At 45.2% G+C, this 25,434-nt stretch overlaps 1 protein-coding gene and 1 long non-coding RNA gene across 3 annotated transcripts in view; one reads left to right on the top strand and one right to left on the bottom strand.

Moving 5' to 3' along the window:
• DPP6 (dipeptidyl peptidase like 6) overlaps nucleotides 1–25,434 on the top strand; it is a 1,158,816-nt gene that overhangs the window by 156,481 nt on the left and 976,901 nt on the right. The gene's annotated exons all lie outside the window — the stretch shown is intronic.
• Nucleotides 17,044–22,482, bottom strand: LOC144578407 (uncharacterized). The gene is made up of 2 exons (XR_013524132.1): nucleotides 22,380–22,482; nucleotides 17,044–19,136 (listed from the first exon to the last, which is right to left on the bottom strand). It is a non-coding gene; the product is annotated as an uncharacterized LOC144578407 (long non-coding RNA).

Below are 25,434 nucleotides of genomic sequence, written 5' to 3'. Positions count from 1 at the left end.
CATAGCTCATAGCATCACATCTGACCACTTCTCCCTTCCCTCCGTAGCTCACAGTATCACATCTGACCATTTCTACCTTCCATCCACAGCTCATAGCATCACATCTGACCACTTCTCCCTTCCCTCCGTAGCTCATAGCATCACATCTGACCACTTCTCCCTTCCTCCGTAGCTCATAGCATCACATCTGACCACTTCTCCCTTCCGTCCACAGCTCATAGCATCACATCTGACCACTTCTCCCTTCCTCCATACCTCATAGCATCACATCTGACCACTTCTCCCTTCCCTCCGTAGGTCATAGCATCACATCTGACCACTTCTCCCTTCCTCCATACCTCACAGCATCACATCTGACCACTTCTCCCTTCCCTCAGGGGTCCTGGCTCAGTCAGTGCTATCATCCTCTCCTACCTGGACTGCAAGTGGACTCTTACTTGGCCTCCCTGCTTCCACTTTGGGTCAGAGACAGATCATGTGTTGTCAGAGACAAATCATGAGTCCAGAGTGATCTTTTTAGACACAGTCACTCACTAGCTCTGCACTGTGCTAGGATAAAACCCATATTTCTTACTGTGACACTGCCTGGCTGCCGTAGAGTCCTCCAGCCTGACCCCTGGCCTTGCTGGGGTTCCAGGGTCATACTGAACCTTGTTGAGCCCCAGGTCCTTTGTACCTGCTTCTCCTTCCCTGGAACTGTCTTCCCCCAGATGTTGGCTTGCACCTTGCAGAGTGCTCTTTCTATAGACCTTCATGTGCAAACCATTCTCCACACTCTGTTCCTCCTCCCCTGTATCATGATCCCTGCTGAGTCACTCGCTGTAGAGCATGCTTTCCTTTCTTTGAGATCATGGTATTTTGGTTGGTGTGACTATCATCTATCGCCACTGTTAAGATGTAGGCTTCACTCTCAGGGATCTCGTCTTGTCTTGTTCATTTTTCGTATCCCTAGGAGGGATACGAAATTTAGATGGAATGAATTAATGTGGGGCAGGAGTTGTTCAGAATATTATTTAAGATGTAAGAAACTCTTGGCTCTCCACCCACTTCCTCTCTCAGTTTGCAATGGAAGGTGGTTGCAAGGCAAAGATGGGACAGATTTGTAATTTGGTAATCACTGTGTCAGTGTGGCTCATGGTGGCATCATGATCACATGCAGATTAACAAATCGAGGTCAAAAGAAACTCCTTCGCATGCAGAGAGTACAAGAAGACAGAAATACATCAATGTGATATTACTGTCACCAATTTGGTTGCAATGCTCTTAGGTTTTCACACCTAGTTTTAAGCGATTTTCCTGCTACATCTTTTTCTTTTTGAATGAGCCACCACTTTAGTATAGTTGGTACAATGGGCATCCCTTAAATACTTAGGAAGGTGGTAATCCAAACCAGATGCTCTATAGCCTGTGCTGGTATAAGTCCCAAAGTACTTACCTGAAAACTTTGGGTTACATCAGGAATTCAGAACTTTTCAGAGTTTAAGAAGCTAACACAGATTGTTTTTATTATGTATTAGATAACACCCCCAGTAGTGTCTGAGGCACCATCCCATAAACCCATTGTAATTTATGCAAAAAAAATATATGTTCACTAAGTAGAATCAATAAAATTACCAATGCTTCCTATCAGTTCCCGCGATTTTTGTCACTGAAGTTCAGGGCAGAAAAAATTTTGTTTCCAAATGAGTTTTAAGGAGCTTTATTGGATGAAACCACTGAAACATTGAGAAATATACACACTCAAATAAAATGAACAGGAACCATCAGGAAAGATGCAAGGAAGGTGGACTGACATCAGCTGAAAGGGGAGGTCAGAGAGAACCCAGGGAGCTAGAGGTTCATGAAAAAGATACAGCTGGAGTTGCACTTTAGCTGAAGGACTCCTCTGCAAAAGGCTGAATCCTCCCAGCCTGGATCCAAATTCTCTTTCCTATTACATTTCAGCAGCCAAAATAGCTCTTTGAATTTGGTGCTTAGAAGGATTTAGAGATACTAAAAATTGCAGCATTTCCTACAGAGCTATTTGTAAGAGGAAAGCAACGGAGGTAGAGAAGTGGGTTGTTGAGAATAATAGGGTGAACTTGAAAGAGGAAAAGATGAGGATTAAAATAGGGGCAATCTTCCTCATACTGAAATTTCTCAAATTCAGTATTCTCTAAGGAGTCGCACTCTAATTTTTCTCAAGGGGGAGAAAATTAAACTTTTCAAATCATACACATGCACAGACATGTACACCTATGTTTTACAGGGAGGAGTGGCTGAGCTGTTAGAGCCCCACTCAGCAGGTAGTCTCTTTGGCCTCCTCATTAACTTTAATCAGCCCCTTTGCAGCCATTCTAACTTAAGAAAAATAGTAAACCTCTGAAATAGCCTTTAAAAAGATGAGTGTAAACCTCTTCAGTCTAGCTTTTGAACACCATGGTGTCCATTGAAGACTCTGTTATGATGTTAGCTGGTAACCAAGGATGGAGGCCTCTTCTCTAGTAGTAACTGTGGATAAAGGTTTTTATGCTTAGGATTGTGTTTGGAAGCTGTGATCCATTTTCTTTCTATTTATTTAATTTTGAGATGGATTCTCACTCTGCCCCCCAGGCTGGAGTGCTGTGGCACAATCTTGACTCATTGCAACCTCCGCCTCCCAGGTTCAAGCAGCCTCCTGAGAACCTGAGACCACAGGCATGCACCACCATGCCCGGCTAATTTTTATACTTTTAGTTGAGATGGGTTATCACCATGTTGGCCAGGCAGGTCTCAAACTTCTGACCTCAAATGATCCACCCACCTTGACCTCCTGAAGCTCTGGTATTACAGGAGTGAGCCACCGTGCCTGACCAACGTATTAATTATTTGGTTCGAGCTAGCTCATAATAAAATAACTCTTACAACAGAGATTCATTGTTGCTTCACATTTCTGCAAGCTGCCTTTAAGTATTGTAAAGTCTAAAAATGGGATAAAAATATGTTGACAGGCTTTAATTTCTGCCTCCCTGGGACTTGGTTCTAGAGCTGTAGTTTTGACCAGCACTAAGTATGTCTCATCTTTTTTCCCACTGATAAATATTCAGTATTTCAGGAAATAATCACATCTCCCTTTAGCATGCTTTCTGCAAGGTAAAAGAATACTGAATCCAGTTTTGGGGGCCATTGTTAAACTTTGCTTTTTCAGAACTCAGAAACATTTTAAAGTCTTGCAAAGTAGTCTTTGGCACTACTGTGTGACTAGATGTGCTCCCTAACTCTAGACCACGACTATGTTTTATATATGTCTGCATCTGAGTAAGGATGGGAAGAGGGCTTGCCCGGTGCTGGATGGTTCTCATTTGCAATGCAATACCAAAATATCAACATTTGAAAATTATATGGTAGAAACGTGGAGTTTCTTATGAATGCCAAGAACCTACTTGCTTCTCCTGTTGTCTAAATAACCAGAGAGAATACTTGCACTTGCTATCTGCTAAAAGCTGACTTATGTAATTATATGGTTTGACTGTGTCCCCACCCAAATCTCATATTGATTTGTAGCTCCCATATTCCCACATGTCATGGGAGGGACTGGGCAGGACATTGTTGAATCATGGAGGTGGGTCTTTCCCATGCTGTTCTCATCATAGTGAATAAGTCTCATGAAGTCTGATGATTTTATAAGGGGCAATTTTTCTGCATAAGTTCTCTCTTCCCTGCCACCATGGAAGACGTGCCTTTTGCCTTCTGCCTTGATGGGGTGAGGCCTCCCCAGCCATGTGGAACTGTGAGTTCATGAAACATATTTTTCTTTATAATTACCCAGTCTCTATTATGTCTTTTTTTTTTTTTTTTTTTTTTTTTTGAGACGGAGTTTCGCTCTCCTTACCAAGGCTGGAGTGCAATGGCGCGATCTCGGCTCACCGCAACCTCTGCCTCCTGGGTTCAGGCAATTCTCCTGCCTCAGCCTCCTGCGTAGCTGGGATTACAGGCACGCACCACCACGCCCAGCTAATTTTTTGTATTTTTTTTTTAGTAAAGACGGCATTTCACCATGTTGACCAGGATGGTCTCTATCTGTTGACCTCGTGATCCACTGGCCTCGGCCTCCCAAAGTGCTGGGATTACAGGCGTGAGCCACCGTCGATTATGTCTTTATCAGCAGCATGAGAACAGACTAATATATTTAGCTAAGTCAGATCCTAAGTCCAGCAATTCCCTAGTTCCCCATCCCTTCCCTGGAGCTGTTTACAGGAATTTGCTTCTGACCACAGCCATGGTTTTGAGGGAATGGCTTTATCGAGTTATTGTTTGCATAGCACATTTAAGAGTACAATTCAGTGCATTTTAGCATATTTACAGAGTGAGTTGTGCTACCATCACCACAATCTAATTTTTTTTTTGAGACGGAGTTTCACTCTTATTACCCAGGGAGTGCAGTGGCACGATCTCAGCTTGTGGCAGTCTCCACCTCCTGGGTTCAAGCAATTCTCCCTCAGCCTCCCTAGTAGGTGGGATTACAGGTGCCCGCCACCACACCCAGCTAATTTTTATATTAAGACGGGGTTTCACTGTGTTGGCCAAGCTGGTCTTAAACTCCTGACCTCGTGATCCACCCACCTTGGATTACAAGTGCTGGGATTATAGGCACTTGCTTGGGATTACAAGCGTGAGCCACCATGCCTGGCCTTCTTTTTTCTTTTACATATTCTTTTTTTTTTTTTCGAGACGGAGTTTCGCTCTTGTTACCCAGGCTGGAGTGCAATGGCGTGATCTCGGCTCACTGCAACCTCCGCCTCCTGGGTTCAGGCAATTCTCCTGCCTCAGCCTCCCGAGTAGCTGGGATTACAGGTATGTGCCACCATGCCCAGCTAATTTTTTGTATTTTTTAGTAGAGACGGGGTTTCACCACGTTGACCAGGATGGTCTCGATCTCTCGACCTCGTGATCCACCCGCTTTGGCCTCCCAAAGTGCTGGGATTACAGGCTTGAGCCACCGCGCCCGGCCCTCTTTTACATATTCTTAAGGACTAGGAAAAATTGGGGTCACACTGGCTCTTACATTCAAACCTATAAACAGGAATTCATATATTTCCTTGCCATTTATTTTATAAATTTTATTTCTCTCTGTGTGTGTGAGTTTTAAAGAATTTCTGGTGCATTTTCTATTTGTATGTGTATCTACTGCTTATCTCAGTGGCTTCTTCCAACATGATTGTTAGGTCTAAAAGTAATTTGTAAGTAGAGCATCGCTGACTAGTGCTGTCACGATGGAGCCAGTGTGTCCTAGAGCTTTATTTTTCACACTCGAGTGTGCATATAGATCATCTGAAAATCTTGCGAAAATGCAGATTCCATTCAGTGGGTCTGGGGTGGGGCCTGGGATGCTGCATTTCTAACAAACCCCAGAGAGATGCGGATGCTGCATCTGTGAGCTGTGCTTTAAGTAGCAAGTTCTCATAGGGCCTACGGGGTGATGAACCAGACAGGACTAAGCAATGCAAGTTTCCCCAAAGAAGAGCACTTTCTGTGCCTCAGTTCATGGGGGTCAGGACACGCTGCCCATCATAGTTGGCTTGCGGGAATGTATTCTGGGAGCAAAGGCCTGCTTGGAGAAAAATGTCCTCTTTGCTACATTTGGCCAGCATTTAAATTGATCCAGCATGGGATTGTACAGAGAGCAGGAAATGCATATAACCTTGGGCCGTGTTGAAACCTGGGTATCTTCCATGAAGCTGACTGTTGGCAGTTTACCCCCGCTGCTGTTCCCTCCTCCCTGGCCACTGAGGGTTTACAAACTTGGGAAGGTGTGGAGGATCTCAGGAAGTTGCTGCCACATTTCTCTCTCTTACAGACACTAAGATTCCCTTCTAGTAATAGAAAGTGGGTGGAAGGTTCTGGAAAGACAGAAATGAAGGAACTTTTTTAAAAACGATCGTTTACAGCACCCTACTGAAGATTCAAATTTTGTGGATTATAAATATGCAGTTATTCTGGTGTAATGTGCTAAGGGTGGATGCGTACCTGTGTTTAAAAGTTATTTTTGTTTTGACATTTCCTATTTCCATTATTTCAAATTGCATCAGACTTAAGTCCTGGCAAAAGTATACATGACTTTTATCTTTCCATTGATGGGAAAATCAAGGAAAATGTTTCAAAGACCTTTCCAAAAAGATTTGATCTCCTCAGTGTTAATATTTTTAGCTACACAATTCAGAAAATTGCAGTTTTCCTTATGATCAGTCTACTTGATTGCTTAGGATGTTTTCTGTCATCCTGGAAGATGTAGAATGTATGTCTGATACAGTGATTGTTAGTTTTGAACAAATAAGAACATGCTCTGTGACACATGCGGACCTCATGAGCTGAACTGATGCTTTAATTACCACATGGCACATTTGTTCCCAAAGCTGTTGGGTCAGATACCATTTTCTGGAAATAACCAAGCCATAAATAATGGCATCTTATTGGTCTCTACAATATGACCCTAGGATACTTTGACTGCTCTGGAAACTGCCACTTAAAATAGAGTTAAATATAATTTTGAATTGCACGTATAAGATTTCTTCATCATTTCCTGTTATTAGCTGCAGAAATCATGAGTCCATAGACCTTTTTCAGTGGAATATCTTTTGTTATTTTAAAATGATTGACTGTGTTAGTCAGTTTGACTATTTCTGCCAAGGCAAAAGGAAGAGGTAATTAACACACACACACACACACACACACACACACACACACACACACACACAGACACACTCTCTCTCTCTCTCCCCCCCCTCCCTCTCTCTCTCTCTGTCTGTCTCTGTCTCTCTCCCTCCCCTCTCTCTCCCCCTCTCCCCCCTGCCCCCCCAACTGGTGATGCCATTTCTGTGTAATGACGCAGACTACTAGAGATCATTGTCTTTCCTCAGACTTTACAGCTGATGTGATAGCTCGTGCCTATAATCCCAGCACTTTGGGAGGCCCAGGCAGGCAGATCACTTGAGGCCCAGAGTTCAAGATCAACCTTGTCAACATGGCGAAACCCCGTCTCTACTACAAATACAAAAATTAGTTGGGTATGGTGGTGCATGCCTGTAACCCCAGTTACTTGGGAGGCTGAGGCACGAGAATTGCTTGAACCTGGGAAGCAGACATTGCAGTGAGCTGAAATTATACGACTGCACTTTAGCCTGGGTGACAGAGCAAAACTCTGTCTCAAAAAAAATAAAGGAAAAAAAAAGGAAATTGTGAGTAATAAAATCAGAACTATCCTGCGTGCCTCCATACAGTAGGAGAAGAACGTCTCCTGCTGTTCCTCATTTCAGGACAGCTGCCAGAATGCATGGATTGAAAATGGGTTCTAAACTACAGATGGATTTCCTTGGCCTTATTCTTGAACTGTTTGTAATTGGTGAGAAAGCAGTGAGCACAGCAGATGCAGCATTTGCTACCTAAGGACACTCAGTGCCATCCAGGTGCTAGGTGACCTGACTCTGCCATCCTTGCACCAGCGGAGGATTGGGTTATGCTTTTCCCTTAGCAAACTCTCATGCAGCCTCCTGGCGCACTGGTGCATTCATTATCAGTGTGCTTGGCTGGAATAACAAGACCAGAGGGCTTGAAGGAAAGCTGGCTCCACGAGGAACCCGGGCTCGCTCCTGGCCTCATGCATGTGAATTCTTAAACACCATTTTGCATATATTCACTGCACACTAAACTGTACCTCCGCCTAAGTTGTATGGTTGTCTACTTTGATGAAAAAACATGTGCTTAACAGAGGACTTCCTCATGGAGCAAAGCAGGAATGGAAATTTGCAGACTATAAGAAAAATGAAGTAAATGTTAATCCAAGAAATACAAACTCAGGTGGCTGAACTGCAGAGGCCGTCAGTCAGGGGGAAATAAGAATTACCCCCAGTTGATCTGTTTTATAAACACAGAGAACAACATGCAAGGAATGCATTGTGTCAAATACTTAAAAAAATAATGAAAGCTTAGGCCTCCGTCTCTTGAATTTCTCAATGAAATTATTCAGTGAGATTTACGAGCGATTGTTTAATGCATTTCAGTTCAGGGAAATCAAATAGGAGTGTGTAGCTGTGATTGTATTTATTGCAACTGTGAGTTGCTTGTTCATTGAGATTGCTCTAAAGCCGGCTGGAGTATGGATTGACTTTTCACCCCTAGACACACCTGTCCAGGAAATAACATCACGAATAATAATAGTAACTGGAGGTGTCACGAACATATTGATTTATTTTTACTTCTGCCTGAGGCCAAACCAAAATGTCCCGCAGTAGTCATGACTCAAATGTACTTCACTGGAAATCAAGTGAGGTCATGCAAAGAACATGAAATCCTCACGCTTGCTGCTGTTGACAGAATCCCGTTTCATGCCAGGCGGGACCTAGCTGGCAGGCCTATCTAGGTTGCTGATAATTAGCTTCTCTGAAAGGCAGGAGCTGGGGAGTACCTGTAGACATGCCACTGATTAAGAGTTTTTGTTTTTATGACCTCCTTTGATGTCCAGGTCTTCCCAGAGTTGGCTGAGAAAACTGGGAAGTGACTGGATTACTGTCCAAAGCGCTAAAGGATCTATGGTGATGCCTTGTACAATCCTGTCATGTTGCAGTCATTAACAGAACTGATCTAAAGGGAAGAAAGAGGGAAAGGCAAGAGGGCAGAAAGCGGTGAGAAAGGGAGAGAAAAAGAGGAAAGAAAAGATAGGAGAGGAGGGAAGGATGTGTGTTCTCTGGATAGCACCCCCTGTTCTGGAGGTAGCGTTCCAGAACGGGTTCAAGATCTCCCAGCTGGTGGACCCTTCTCTCACTTCCTGTGGAGGTCGTCAGTCTTTCTTACACATGATCAATATTAATACAAATTGTGCTGCCGGTGTGACTATCAGCATGCACCAAAGAAGTCACTTCATAGATTAAAATACTAAGTCTCGGGAGGCTTTAATCATGGCATCTATCCACACGATCCTGAAGGCCTGTGGGAGGTTGTATTTCCCTCTCACTATTGTTGCCTTCCTTGCTCCAGAGAGAGGATTTGGCCACATGACTTGCCCTGGCCAGTGAAATGTAGGAGAAACCAACAAGCGTTAGGAGCCACTTGTTCTGTGTCTCACTTGTTCTGCTGTTAGATCAGCATATGTTTTAGGTAGAGGCTTTGCTGTCAGCCTGAGTCCCAGAGGGAAGAAGAAAGACACAGAGCAGGGCACCCACGGTGGATGCTTGGCAAGAGCCAGGAGCAAACCTCTCTGCTCCTCGATCTCTGGGGTTCTGCAACCAATTGTCACATCGTAATTCAGCCCAGCCTGACTGGTAACAGACACCTTCAGTGCTGGGATCTTACGTGTATATTTATTTAAAATGATGTTATCTTGTCACGTTGTTCCAAAAATGTTTAAATGAGGCTTTCAAAATACATCCAACTCAGTGGAATTAAAATGCATAAACTACATAACTCAACATTTTTGAGTAAAAGAAAATGAAGGAGGAGAAATCCAGCAAGGCCAAGGCTGATACCGTTTGATCCAGTAAGTGTGTGAAGTGTCTGCCCAAGGCCTGCCACAGTGCCATTGTGAAGAGGGAACACGTTGTTCACAGCCTAAATATACCTGACTGTGTTCATCTCCAGCAAGCTCCGCACACGGAGAGTAATAGCAGAGCGAGAATTAAAGTGTGCTACTTTATCAGTAGCTGAACAGGTACATAGCAGCCCTCTCAATAAAATTCGGGATTAGGACACATCACTTAGGTCTGCAGACTTAGGAGGGTGTCCTACCTCTCCCTGTTTCTTCTCAGCCCCCAAGTCTAAATTTTGATTCAAGCAAACTTCAAAGAACCAGCAAGACGAGAAAGATAGCTGGTCTGAGGAGCAGGCTCCGGCTAAGCTGACACACCCAGCTGTGCGTTTAGACAGTGCTGCAAAGCAGTCTCACGAGGGCCTGCCTCTCTGCTTCCTGCATGGGAACAGGAAGTCTGCCAGAGCTGACGGCTTTGCACGTGAGCCTCAGCAACCCAAGGCACTACTGATGATGTGGTCCTGAGTGGGAGTCTAGAGGTAAGGACGTGGTGTGGAGAGCCAGGGATGATGACTCGATGACAAGGTGGAAATACTTCCCATGCTCATACAAACTGTAAACCCAAGTGGATGTACTTTTCTTCATTGAAAACAAAAAGAATAATTGGCTGGGTGAGGTGACTCATGCTGTAATCCTAGCACTCTGAGAGGCTGAGGAAGTCCAGGAGTTTGAGACCAGCCTGAGCAACATAGTGGAACCCTGTCTCTACAAAAAGTTCAGATTAGCTGGGCATGGTGACATGCTTCTGTAGGGCCAGCTACTTGGGAGGCTGAGATAGGAGGATCACCTGAACTCACGAGGTCAAGGCTGCAGTGAGTCCTGATGGCACCACTGTACTCCAGCCTGGGTGGCAGAGTGAGACCTTGTCTCTGAAAACAAAACAAAACAATACAATAATCTCAGCCACCTGTCACCAGCTTAACTGCATTTCTCCAGGTCTAAGAAGCAAATTGTTGCATATTTTTATGTCTCTATAATATTCTTATAAATAATGGTATGCCATATTTTAATCGGGAGTAATTTTTCTCTCTAAAGTGGTCCATAAAACAGTGTTGTCTATTACAATCAATGATCTCTTGGATTTGATGAAATGTGGCGGAAGAACATTTACCATGGCAAAAATATCACCTTGTATCGGGGAGAAAGGCTTCTATCCTGAACAGTCCACGCCAGATCTCAGGAGAGGCCTTAGCAAGCCCCCAGCACTCTGGTGTGTCTGGCATCCAGTCTTTGGAGTACAGTCAAAAAAAGGAAATCCAAAGCTGGTCCACTTCAGAAGAGGCAACGCAGACACCTGCAGTCCCCGACATCAGTGATTCCAGATGGGTTGGAACTCTTTTATCATTTTTACCAAACCCAAAAGCTGCAGCTCAAAATGGCCAGAGACACTTAGTGAGTGATTTGTAGAAGCAGGTGCTATGCTTGGCCCTTCAATCCCCAGAAAGCAGGATGGAATGGTGAAACCAGATGCCGCCAAATAGCCAGGCAGTGGGGCGTCCTGGTGGGAAAGGGAAATAGAAGGATTTGAGATTAAGCAGGCACTGAACACCTAGGGGACTGTCCTTAGAATCCCAGTCTCTTTTTGTTGAAAATCATGGTCCATTAGAAAGACCTGCTTCCTAAAGCAAAGGGCAAGGAGAACCTAACATCCCGTGCCATTAAAATGTCTAATGCCGGGTTGATTATGTGTATGTGCATGTGTTTTCTATCCTGCATGCTAAGCATCTGGAGTAGAACTTGCAGACAGCCATGCTGAGGGGCGGGTTCAGTTGGCCCTTTCTTAGGAAGTTCAAAAGTGCAAGGAGGCTGTGTTCATGAATAGAGGGCTCCTTCATCTTAGCGGGGAGGATCTGAAGGAGTAACCCTGGTTGCGTCTTTGTATCTCACCCTCATGATTCTCATTTAGTCATCAGTGGGTCCCTTAAATAGCAAGTATGGGATACAAAAGGATAGTACTCGACAATGACTACTAACTCAGTCATGCTGTGGTTTAAATATTACCAAACACACAGGACTCAGTAAGTGCTTCTCAGATCTGTGAACGTGGTTGTCTACAGTCATTTTCTAGCTGGATGAGCAGCTGGGTGACCTTGAGCTAGTTAAGCAATCTCTGTTAGTTTCTTCTTATGTGTAACATAGAATAACAATAGTGTGTATCACTGAGGATTTTGAGGAAGTTTAAATGAATGGGTATTGGTGTTTGATGATGATGATGGTGATGATGAAAGGTGTTATTAAACCATTGCTCCCTCTCTGTGGCCAGCCTTCCCTCCTTGGAGCTCTTATTCAATCTTTTAACTCTGTGCCCTTTTCAGAGCTTTCCTTCTGCTTTCTGGATCACAGCACTGGGCATGTGGATCTCATTTTAGATCAGTGCTTTGAGAAGTAGGAGAACAATTGTAGTCATGGTGGTTGGTCTTTGATGCCAGTGAGCAGCCGACCATCTGCCTAGTTGTTGATCTGAGTCATTGAGGGCCAGATTGAAAGAGCAGAGGGTTCCTGAGTCCCAGATGTGGCAGGACGTTGTGTGTGCCCACAAGCCAGGCTGCATGGCTGAGAGCAGCAGCCACGTGCTTCATCGGTTTATGGGGCAGCAAGGGTTCATGGAGATGTCGGGGTCCTGATTGTCAGTGTTCGGAGGCATGGTTTCTGGAAGCTTGTTGTGTAGCAGCCATGAAAGATCTGGACTTGAGGACACTGGTGTCACTTTCACCTGCATAGCTATACTTGGTCTGATTATTGACATTGTATTTCAGGGCTGTGGGTCTTTCAGGGCTAGGTTAGAAGCCTGCTGATCAACCCAAAGTATAGATGATGGAAGCTGCGGAGCAGGGCTGAGAAAAGGAGCCCATTAACCACAATCTCAGAGTACTCTCTGATTCCCTAAGAAGGCTGGTCCAGGACCAGCTGAGTCAAGTCTGAGGTCCTGGTGAAGGCAGACCATCCTGCATGGTGGAGGGGCCATGAGTTTCTGAAGAAGGGAGATCATCCCATTCCTATAAACCCTAAAATGCTCACTTTAGGGGTAACTGTCGATTTTTACGCTAGCTCCATAATGTGAGTGCCTGGTATATTTCCAGTTACGTCGTAGGAACTCCTGAGATGGGATGAAGAGGGTGAGGGTGATGGCATCCCTTGATGGTCCTCTGCCAACCACAGCAGGTACCTGCAGTCCCTGTGATTCCTCAGGGACACTCCTCACACCCATTAGAGAACAGTTGACTACAACATCTGCTCCACATCCTCTCTCCAGATGAACTCAGAGCTGTTCATTCAACAAACATGCATGGAGCACCTGAGCCAGTCTTCTAAGGTTGTTGACATTCACAGTCTTCATTCATGGTTGCTCCATCCTTACCGCACCTGTTACCATCACTGATCACATACACATTTCTGTCTTTGAGTCTCTCATGCGCATGTGTATAAGCAAATCACATCAGAGTATAAATTGTCTCATTAATTTGTGAAACGTGCAAATTTCTTGAAATCGTATATCTATCCTCTTAGGAAAGAAAAAGGGAGAAAAAAAACCCTGAAGGCTTACTCCTGAGTAAGAGAATTGCTGTTACCAGGGGACAGGGGTGCTGCAAATTCATTAGAGGAAAGAGAACGTCAGCCCTCATGCCTTTGTCTCCCAAGGGGCTGGACTTTTCTCCACTTGGTGTGTAGAGAGTGTTTTTGGAAGATGGGTGTTTTTTGTTTGTTTTGATTTTTTGGTTTTTTTGAAATGGAGTCTCACTCTATCCCCCAGGCTGGAGTGCAGTGGTTCGATCTCGGTTCACTGCCACCTCTGCCTCCCAGGTTCAAGCAATTCTCCTGCCTTAGTCTCCTGAGTAGCTAGAATTACAGGTGCCTGCCATTGCACCAAGCTAATTTTTGTATTTGTAGTAGAGACGGTGTTTCACCGTGTTGACCAGGCTGGTCTTGAACTGCCAACCTCGTGATCCACCCGCCTTGACCTCTCAAAGTGCTGGGATTACAGGCGTGAACCACCGCACCCAGCCTGGGTGTGTTTTATTTAGAGGGTGCAGGTGTTGGAAGGGAAGAGGTACGATGGAAGTTGATAGGTGACTTGCTTGGTGGAAGCGCGAATGAAGTGTAAAAGGTTAGCTACCCATTTTTTCTCTCCCTGATCTCCCTATGATGCGAAGTACCCAAGAAAGCGACTCTGTACGAAAAGCAGGTTGTTATGTGGACCATGATCAGAGAAATCACTTGCTGCTTAGAATTTCTCCTTATGCAGCATTCCACCAAATAAACACATAGCTGGTTTCACCAGAAAAATACAGATTTTTAAAAAATATTACTTGTTACCCAAATGTTTTCTGAGTATATTCTTTTATTTTATAGAAAACATTTATGTATTTTAAATTCTCTCTGTGGAAAATGTATACACACACCTACACATTCATTGTAAGAAATTCCAAAGTAAAAGTTTACCTGAAATTCTGTCATGCTGATGTTTATTTTTTAAGTAAAATTTTATTCTATTTTTTACTAAAAATAAAAATTGGCTGGGCATGGTGGCTTATACCTGTAATCTCGTTGGAAGACCAAGGCAGGAGGATTGCTTGAGGCCAGAAGATTGAGACCAATCTGGGAAACAGAGTGAGACCCTTTCTCCAACAAAACATTAACAAATTGGCTAGGTGTGGTGGTGTACTCCTGTACCTCCAGCTATGAAGAAGACCGGGGTGGGAGGATCACGTCACACAAGACCCATTCTCTAAAATAAAGGAGCAAATAAACAATAAAAATTAAAGTAATAATTGTATATTTTTATGGGATACAATGTGATATTTTGATGCATGTATACTTTGTAACATGATATATCAGCCTTAATATTTTGATGTACATCCTTTAGTTCATCTCCATTGCACATATGCTTTACTGTATGGAAGTTTGCATATCCTAAATGAAACCGTGACTTCTACTTGAATTATATCTATTGTAACATCCAGTGGGAGTGTTGGATGCCTAGAAGATACGGCCAACTAAATTACTAAGTGTATGAACAAGAAGCACATCTTGTCATCGTAAAAGTGATTGTGTTCTTATACATTTGTATTGTAGATGAGTTAGAAAATATGGAGAAGATAGAAAAGGTGCTAACATGAGATCAGGAGTTCAAGACTAGCCTGGCCAACATGGTGAAGCCCCATCTCTACTAAAAATACAATAAAAAAATTAGCTGGGAATGGTGGCAGGTGCTTGTAATCCCAGCTGCTCAGGAGGCTGAGGCAGGAGAATTGCCTGGGCAACAGAGCAAGACTTCGTATCAAAAAAAAAAAAAAAAAGAAGAAGAAAAGGTGCTAAGAGTATAATCTAGCCACCCTAGGAAGACATTATCTGAGTCCATCAGGGCTGCTATAAAAATGCCATAGATCTTCTGTGTAGCCAAACAGGGAGGGCTCCTGGAGGGTGGTGCCCGCAGGCAAGGGGGAGAAGCTCCGCACCTTTCCCCCGTACCTTGTCCTACCCATCTCTTCATCTGGTGTCCATCAGTATCTTTTGTGATATCCTTTATAATAAACATTAAACATCAATGCACACTTAAAAGCATGATAATCCCCAAAAGGATAGCTTCTGAAGACCATGGCTTTGGAGATCTGAAACTTGGAAGTCACTCCTGGGACCCTCCACCTCTCTTTCTCTTGCATTTTCTCCCCAGTCCTACCACAACTAGCTGAGAGGTGTAACGTTAACAATAACAATTAACTGATCTAAAAAATACCATAGACTGGGTAGCTTAAAAACAACAAATTTGTATTTTGTGGCCGAGGCAGGTGGATCACAAGGTCAAGAGATCAAGACCATCCTGGTCAACATGGTGAAACCCCATCTCTACTAAAAATACAAAAAAAAATTAGCTGGGCATGGTGGCACATGCCTGTAATCCCAACTACTCAGGAGGCTGAGGCAGGAGAATTGCCTGAACCCAGGAGGTGGAGGTTGCAGTGAGCTGAGATCATGCCATTGCACTCCAGCCTGGGTAACAAGAGCGAAACTCCATCTCAAAACAACAACAAAAAAACCAACAACAAATTTATTTCTCACAGTTCTGGAAGCTGGAAGTCCAAGATCAAGGTGCCAATAGATTTGGTGTCTATCGAGGACCAGTTTTCATTCTTCTTTTCTTTTTTGAGATGGAGTTTCATTTTGTGGCCCAGGCTGGAGTGTAGTGGCACAGTCTTGGCTCACTACAACCTCTGCCTCCCAAGTTCAAGCAATTCTCCTGCCTCAGCCTCCCAAGTAGCTGGGATTACAGGCATCCACCACCACACCTGGCTAATTTTTTTTTTTTTGGTAGAAATGGGGTTTCACCATGTTGGCTAGGCTGGTCTCAAACTCCTGACCTCAGGTGATCTGCCCATCTTGGCCTCTCAAAGTGTTGGGATTACAGGTGTGAGCCACTGCTTCTGGGAGGGCCACTTTTCTGATTCAAAGAGGTGCCTTCTTACCATGTCCTCACATGGTAGAAAGAACAAAGGAGATATTTGGGCTCGTTTATCAGAGCAATAATCCCATGATGAGGTCTCCACCTCCACAGCCTGATCATCCTGGGAAAGGCCCCACCTTTTAATATCATCACGTTGGTGATTACATCTCAAGGTGCAAATTCTGGGGGACACAGGCATTCAGACCATAGCAGACTGACATTAATTTTGTGCTGTATTTTTTTCCTTAGGCCTTTCTACTTATATATTTAAAAACTTAGGCCAGGTGTGGTGGCTCATGCCTGTAATCTCAGCACTTTGGGAAGCTGAAGCTGGTGGTTCATGAGGTCAGGAGTTCGAGACCACCCTGGCCCATATGCTGAAACCTGGTCTCTACTAAAAATACAAAAGTTAGTGGGGCATGTTGGTGCGCGCACATAGTCCCTGCTACTTGGAAGGCTGAGGCAGGAGAATCGCTTGAACCCAGCAGGCAGAGGTTGCAGTGAGCCAAGATCATGCCACTGCACTCCAGCCTGGGTGACAGAGTAAGACTCCATCTCACAAAACAAAAACCAGAAACAGTCTGGGCGCGGTGGCTCACGCCTGTAATCCCAGCACTTTGGGAGGCCAAAGCGGGTGGATCACGAGGTCAAGAGATCAAGACCATCCTGGTCACCATTGTGAAACACTGTCTCTACTAAAAATACAAAAAATTAGCTGGGCATGGTGGCACATGCCTGTAATCCCAGCTACTCAGGAGGCTGAGGCAGGAGAATTGCCTGAACCCAGGAGGCGGAGGTTGCGGTGAGCCGAGATCGTGCCGTTGCACCCCAGCCTGGGTAACAAGAGCGAAACTCCGTCTCAAAAAAAAAAAAACCAGAAACAAAAAATCCCTAAGTAGAAGGGTGCGGTTGAGAGATGGTATAGCCAATGGGCAAGAGTGCATGCAGAGGGAGTAACTCTTGCAGAGACCCTGGACAGGAAGCTGTTGACTTTGAGAAAGGCAAGAGAACAAGCATGGGAGATCTCGGTGGGAGGGAAGGTCACAGAGAGAGTGGAGGGCCGGGCCCTGGCACCTTGCAGCATCCAGTACACTTGGACTTTTCCTCCAGAGAGAGGACATGACTGGAAGGTTTGAGTAGAGAAGGGGGGTGACCTGACTGAGGTTTGATGTGACTGCCCTGTCTGCTGCGTGGGGACGAGGCCACAGGTGACCAACGGCTGAAGCAGAGACACCCTTCAGGAGGCTGCTTCTCTCATTCAGCCAAGAAGTGGCTGAAGTTCATGCACACTAGGGAGGCGATGATCAGGTATGGAAAACAGGGTTCCAGGTCAGATGAGATGTGGGGGATGAGACATGAAGATGGGTCAAGGATGACATCAGGATCTGGGCTTTGTACAGAGGTTGGGAAAATTGTGGGAGGAGCAGGTTTGGGGTTGCAGTTTTCTGATTTGCACATGTTGGGTTTGATGTCCTAGGAAGTGGAATAAACGAGTCTGGAGTTTGAGAGCAGGCTGGAGGTTGGGCTCTCATCTTAGGAGTCATCAGCAACTAGATGTTTACAGCTTTAAGATGGATGAGCTGAGGAAGGGAGTGAATACAGATAGAGGAGAGAGGAGCCCAGGGGAAAATACAGACTGGTGAAGCTGTTGATACAAAGCTGTATCTGCAAATGGCTTTGAAGAAAGACCAGGGCACTCTCCCACCGGCAGTGGGTGGGAATGAGCGTCCTACTACACACTTGTCTTTTCTCTGTATTACTAATATTTTAATCATGACCGCCTTGAAAGAAAAGCTATTCTTGCTAAATTATTGTTTGAATTGTAATTTATTCGATTGTCAGGGTGAATTTTCATAAAGGTATTAGTCATTTGCATGACTTATAGTGAAGTGAATTATGTTCATTTTCCATAATTCTAAGTCAGAGAGATTATGGTTTATTCTGACGTTGTGGAACCATTGAACATTTTTAAAGAGCACAGCATGATGCAGATGGCTATTTGGGAATATTAATAGGAAAGTTCCTATCCTCGCATCCTCTCTTTTTAATTCATTCATCAGTGAATCTGACTCCAGAGGTTCAACTGTCTGAAAAGTTTGGAGAAACTTAGTTTTGGATAATTATTAGTCAAGTACAATTGAATTAACTGGGTATTAATGGAATGAAATTACTGTCATTCTTGCTGGCTGGAATATGAAGTAACCACTTAGGGTCATCCATCAGCCTTGAATCAAGACACAGAGTACAGGAAGACAGATATCCATCCTGTTGTTTGCCTTTCTTCTTAAAGCCAATTATCAATTTTTTTTTTTTTTTTTTTTGAGACAGAGTCTTGCTCTGTCACAAGGCTGGAGTGCAGTGGCACAGTCTCATCTCACTGCAACCTCTGCCTCCCAGGTTCAAGCAATTCTCCTGCTCCGGCCTCCTGAGTAGCTGCGACTACAGGCACGCACCACCACGCCCAGCTAATTTTTGTATTTTTAAGTAGAGACTGGGTTTCACCATGTTGGCCAGGATGGTCTCGATCTCTTGACCTCGTGATCCGCCCACCTCGGCCTTCCAAAGTGCTCGGATTATAGGCATGAGCCACTGTGCCTCGCCAATTATCAGTTTTTTATTTCACCCCTTCCTACAACAACATGGGATGCACTAGCGTTATTAATGTCCAGCCTTCTCAATATGTAGTCAGGGCAGTCACTGGTGATCATTGTCTTCAGGGAAGATGGTGTGACTTCCATGCTTACAAGTCTCTTCCAGCATCCTCTGATGTTCTCAACAGGATATGACTCCTATTGTATTATATTTTTCAATTGACAAAATTATATATATTTATTATGTACAACATGATGTTGTGAAGTATGCATACATTGTGTAATGGCTCCGTGTAGCTAAGTAACATACTGTACACCATAGCAACTATCATTAATAACAATGTTTTGTGTTTTGAAAATCTCTGAGAGGGTAGACTTTGTGTTCTCACCAAAAGACCTTTTAAAAGCATAAAACATTGGGGGTTTACCTGCCGGCTCTCACTGAATCCTCTGATGTGACTGGCTCAAAAATCGTGGCGTTGACAGTTCAGGGAGGCAGATTTCGGCTTTGGGAATTGCTTTCGGGATCTGGGATATATTTTAGAGACACGGTCTCTCGAATAGATGGAATCTGCAAAAAATAAGGATCATTCAGTGGTGGCAACTGGGGTGACTGGGTTTGGTGAAACATCTCTCAAGCTTGGCTTTCAACTGAGCCGGCAGTGCCAACTCTGCTTCGTAGGCACAGCTTGTTTTAGAACAATGTGACTAATTTTCTTATACAGTTCTGAAAGCACTTCTCAAAAAGGAATTCCAAAAATATTTTGAACAGCAGCATTATTAGGATTAGCTGTATTCCATCCCAAGGTGACTCCCGTATAGGAAATGACGCTCTCTTGGATGCGTATGTCTCACTTGGCCTCTCAGAAGCGGTCCCAGAAGATTATGGTCACGCTTCCATACTTGCAGCTTTCCCATGGAATTAAAAACACTCGCCAATTACCAGAAACTGCATTTAAAATCACTTTGGTAAGAGTCAAGCTAGAACGGCAAGATCACGTTACCCACTTTCTGTATGGAAGCATAATGCAGCATTTCAAACCAGAATGGAGGTACTTCAAAGATTTTCCATTTTAAGAAGGAAAAAAAGGGATAACATTCATCAAAGCATTTCCAAGAGACAGTCTCAGCACTAAGGGAACGCACATCCTTCTGGAAGCTTGACAGCCTCGCCACGATGGTGAATGAGACAAGTTTTGCCATCACTTCGGGCTCATTGCTGTAAATGTGACTTTTCTTTCTTCAGGAAAAGATGAGACTTTTCCTAGGAAGAAAAATATTGTTTCTTAAGGAAAAAAAAAGTAGTTAAAGTATTTCATGGGAAAAAACAAACGATTTAAATTCATGACTCTGTCAGATTCCGTGGAGGGCCTCGGAGGCTGCCAGAAACAGCCCTTTCTCTGAGCGCTTATTTCTGCCATACCCTGAGAACACAAATTCCTTTTACAAATGACTTTTCCTCAGACAACAATTGAATTCTAATGTGTTTATCTTGAACTTGCCTTATGGCTGGTAGCCTAAGTGTTGTATTTCAACAGCCTCTTAAAAGTGTCCGTAATAACGTGGAAAATGGAAGTGCCGCGCATCCAGTTGTTGTTCAGCTTCTGGTGCCTTAATCTGCATCGCCCGACCGGCGGTCATCGGCGGAGTACGGAAACAATCTTCACGGGCTGGTTAATTTATGGCATGGCTGAACAGCTGCTTTTCAGACAACTTGTAAGGAAACTACTCCTTCTCATTCGTTTTCTGATCCGAGCTGCTGCACAAGAACTCTTGATCATTCATTTCCAAATGATGAAAGTGAGACTTATAAAAAATGAGAGTAAATCTTCTATCTTTAGTGTTTGTTACTTGCCTTTGATTTATCATTTTGTGCTTTGTGTGTGTGTGTGTGTGTGTGTGTGTGTGTTGCAGTCTCCTTCTGTCACCCAGGCTGGAGTGCCATGCGTGATCTTGGCTCACTGCAACCTCCACCTCCCTGGTTCAAGTAACTCTCCTGCCCCAGGCTCTGGAGTAGCTGGGATTACAGGCATGTGCTGCCACGCCCAGCTAATTTTTGTATTTTTAATGGAGAGAGGGTTTCACCATGTTGGCCAGGCTGGTCTTGAACTCATGACCTCAGGTGATCCACCCACCTTGGCCTCCCAAAGTGCTGAGATTAAAGGCATGAGCCACCGTGCCCAGCCTATCATTTTGTTTATATGAACTGTAGGCCACCAATATCCATAAAGGGGAAATGTCTTCTGATGAATAGAACTTCCTTTTCTCTTTTTGAAAGAATACTAAGAAGTAGCAATAGTTGAAGGCCAAGAGCTCTGTTGTCTTCTCTCCTCTTACGTGTGGAAAGAATGAACAAGATTGAGAATCTGGTTGCAGTGAAGAAGCATTGTTCATTAAACTTCCTCCAGCCCTAGGGAAGATAATCTGTCCCGTAGAATATACAGAAAGCATGGAATTCAATGAACTTTGGACAGGGATCCCAGAAGCTGTGCTTGTGATCCAGGACCTACCATGAATTTCTTTGTTCCTGCCTTCTGATGATCTTAACCCATGTGATATGGTTTGGCTGGGTCCCCACCCAAATCTCACCATGAATTGTAGCTTCCATAATCCCCACATGTTATAGGCTGGATATGGTGGGAGGTAATTGAATCCTGAGAGCGGATTTTTCCCATGCTGTTCTTGTGATAGTGAATAAGTCTCAGGAGAGCTGATGGTTTTGCAAAGGGGAGATTCCCTGCACACGCTTTCTTGCCTGCTGCCATGTAAGATGAATCTTTGCTCCTCATTTGCCTTTTGCCACGATTTTGAGGCCTCCCCAGCCACATGAAACTGTGAGTCCATTAAACCTCTTTTTCTTTTCTTTTTTTTTTTTGAGATGGAGTTTTGCTCTTGTTACCCAGGCTGGAGTGCAATGGCGCGATCTCGGCTCAGCGCAACCTCCGCCTCCTGGGTTCAGGCAATTCTCCTGCCTCAACCTCCTGAGTAGCTGGGATAACAGGCACGTGCCACCGTGCCCAGCTAATTTTTTTGTATTTTTAGTAGAGACGGGGTTTCGTCATGTTGACCAGGATGGTCTCGATCTCTTGACCTCGTGATCCACCAGCCTTGGCCTCCCAAAGTACTGGGATTATAGGCTTGAGCCACCACGCCCAGCCTAAACATCTTTTTCTTTATTAAACTACCCAGCCTCAAGTATGTCTTCACAGCAGTATGAAAATGGACTCATATGTTGTCTAAGCTCTTGGTTTCCTCAACGGTAAACAAAAACTTTTTTTGGACCAATGATCTCCAACATTCCATTTGGCTTTAGTATTCAATGACTTCATGGAAATTTCTATTAAATTTGCCCTATGTTCCATACAGCTCTAAACTGCCCTGGCTAGAATAGAGACACGTTGCACAGGCACTCCCAGGAAGGGAAGGGCGTTCCCCATTGGCTCTGTCCAATTTGGGTAAACCTTTGTCTATGTTGAGAATATAATTTGATTTATAATAACTAGAAGGAAAAGCAGTACAAGGATATTCTGTGTCTTTATCAACAACAGAAACACTTCTGCCATCGTAAGTAAGTTAATTTCTCAGGATGCTTCACTGAGTATCTGGCATTGCACCAGCTGCTGTGTGGCACATTAATAGGCATAGAGGAAGTGAGACTACAAGCCTCTCAGGCCATGCAGACAATTATTTCTCTCTACCACTTCATCCTTTGCCTTTTGTTAAAATATCTGCAATGTCCTTTGCATTGCCACATTCTCTGTCTCACACACACACACCTGTGTAGAAACACACACCACAGGTCCTCTCTCCTTACCTTTTAGCTCCCTCCAAGAGGCAGATGTCTCTCCCCACTGTGTCCTGTGCAGCCTGGGTTGTTTAGAGTCCCATAGGGCATGGGTTGGACAGCCACAGCCTGCAGGCTGAGCAGGCTGCCAGCTTGTTTTTATAAATCATGTATTGTGGATCACGTGGGAACACAGGTTCTATTTGTGTTCATGCTTTGTCTGTGGCTGGTACAACAACAGCAGAGTTCAGCTTGTGGCAGAACCACGTGTTTCCTGCAGAGCTTAGACTGTTTACTTTCTGGACCTTGACAGGTGAAAGGTAACAGCCCTGCTGTAGGGTGACACCAGCATCATCTCTAAGGGCTGCTCTCAGGGGCGCCATTCCTGAAGTGTGGGAGATTCAGGGGCTCCCCTCCTCTAATTTGAGGCACCTTTTGTTTTTCCCTGTGGGGCCTGGCAACTGAGTACTTCTGTGGCTCAGCAGGCAGCAGGCAGGTGAGCGAGCTGAGGTCAGCTGTTGGGAGGCCTCCCTGTGGCCACACTTAGCCTTCGAAGGAATGCACTCTGCAGGGGTGTGATAAGCCCCCCACCTCCTTTTTTTCCATCAAGGCTGTTCTTGTTTGTTTTGACCAGATAATAAAATAACAGTGTGGAATAAAATAACAGTTGTGCAAAGAAAGATAGTTGAAGTTCTATGGCTAGTATTTGAGGTTCTCTTCTACATTTTGGGATGCCTCATCTAAATGCATATCTTCTCCTGGAAGCTCATTACCCTAAATTTGACCTGCTCCATCCCAACTCATTACAATTCTAGAATGAGACAGAGTGTTTCCTGTAAGGTAGAGGGATATGCCCAAGAAACTCATCATCTGAAGCAGCACTGCACCTGTGTATGCACACACTCACAGCTGTCATCTGGAAGAGGAGAGTTTCGAGGACCGCACAGACAGCAGAGCAGACCTTGTTTTGCTACAAAACCCGCTTGCAGGAAACAAGGAAGCGGAACACTGTCCAGATGCTTTGCTGAGCCCAGGCAGCAGGAGGCCTTCTGTGAGGCTCTCGGTCTCCGCACATGGTGACCAGGATGGACCCTGGTCAGCAGGTCACGTGAGCCAACACTGCCAGCGCCGCGGAGGGGGCTGGGTGCCAGCGCGTTTGGATGGAAATGAAAACAAGGCTTCGGCAGTGAGGTAGTGGAAGGTCGGTCGTAGCCCAGGGTGCTGCGCCAGCTGGGGGTGCAGGGACATGGGGCGCAGGGACCAGTCCCAGGGATGGTGAATGTCCTGACACAACACTGTGCCCATCCAGGTGGGTGTGTGGAACCTGGACTTCAGGGATGACTCTGTGCACAGTGATAGCCAAACAAACTCCTCACTTCCCTGGCTCTGCAGGCAGGTGACAGGGCAGACAGTGAAGGAGAGCTGCAGGCCAGCAGGAGAAAGGGACCGGTGTCCTGTGCATGGCAGAGAAGGAGGGCACAGGCCTGGCAGGAGGAGAAGTGAGTCATGAGGCAGAGAAAGGGATGAGAGGCCATGTCTGACAGGGATGCCGATCACCACGGGGGGCTCCTCTAATGCTAGCCTTAGTCATGTGCCCTCAGCTAGGCAGTAGACCGCTACTTCTCATGTCAGCGTGGCATGTCCCAGCATTGAAATCCTGTTTACCTGGCCTAACCTCCCACCCTGGCTTCTCTCCCTAACCTGCCGCACAGAGTGGGACTCACCCCTGGCACAGCTGGCCTCCCCTCCCTCCAAGGGTATGTTGGTCCCTCTCAGTTATGACTCAGGCTCAGTGGACGGCAGCACAGGGCCTGGCACATACAGCAGTGGCATCATGCTTGGTACATGTCATCTTGTTCTTTACAGCAGTCCTGGGAGGTATGTGACCTTGGTCCCCTCTACAAATGAGGAGATTCAGGCTCCATTGGAAAGGCACAGGTGCCCCTGGGCTCATAGCGTGGCTCAGACTCTAATCTGCAGACTTCCCCACCACCATGCACTGCTCTCCATTCACCTGACTCCAAGCTTCCAGTCAAGGACGGCTTTACAAGGCTTTGGTGGGCTTCCCAGCCCACACCTGTATCCCCCGATATTCTAGCAGTGTTCATCATCTGCAGCTACGACCTGGGGCTGGGTTACATGTTACGTCACTCTCCAAAGGCCTGGCACTGAGCTGCGCTCATGATCATCAACATGCATGTGAAGGTCTAATCAGCAGTCCGAAATGCTATTTCATTTACTTTTATTTCCAAGAAATCTGGTGTCACACGAAGCCCTTAGTCCAGCACTGGGCTAGGTGCAGTTCTCTTAAGGGGAGTATAAATCTGTTCTGTTTGTACCGGCTTCTGGACTCTAATATGCCCTAGAAAATATGTAGGAATCACAGCAAAGTGCGATAGGATGCAGGGTTTATCTCCCAAGAAGCTAGTAACTGGTCGGTAGAGAAAAGGCATTAATATCTGGTTGGGACTAGCAGAGAAGGGACATAGAGAAAACACCTTGCATCGTATGCAATGTTTTCTGTGAGGTCAGATGATCCGCGTCAGGTACTGAAAACAGGCCAGTGGGGTGGCTGGAGTGGGCAGGTTGGGGCTGGGGTGGGGAGTCTCCTGCACCTGTTATGGGGAGGCCGTGAGCTCATCACCTCATGGCCTCTACCTCTTCTCAGTGCATGGAGAGATGGTGTTCCCATCCTCCCACAGGGAGACATAGCCTGTGACCGAGTTAATGCCACTGAAATGTGAGAGGAAGTAACACGTGACTCTTCCAAAACTGCTTCCAGAGCCAGGGACAGTACGTTTCTGTTGTTTATGCCACCAGTTTTTGTGGGACTTTGCTATGGCAGCCAGAGTGGACTAATACACAAGCAGTAAGGCCGTCTGATTCCTCAGGGACAGAAAACTCAAGGTCAGGACTCAGAAATCTTGATAAAGGGATTAACTTGTAATTGGCTGCTAGGCAGGTGTGTTTGCTGGTGGACTTGGGGCCCCATGGAGGCCCCTGGGAAGGCTCAGGTCCTGGGAAAGCACCTGGGAAACAAGGGTGGCTATGGGGAGACACCCTGATTCAGCAAAGTGGTCTGGTC

Source organism: Callithrix jacchus, chromosome 11 (assembly GCF_049354715.1).
Source record: "Callithrix jacchus isolate 240 chromosome 11, calJac240_pri, whole genome shotgun sequence".
NCBI classification, from domain to species: domain Eukaryota; kingdom Metazoa; phylum Chordata; class Mammalia; order Primates; family Cebidae; genus Callithrix; species Callithrix jacchus.
This window is presented reverse-complemented; position numbering and strand designations above follow the sequence as displayed.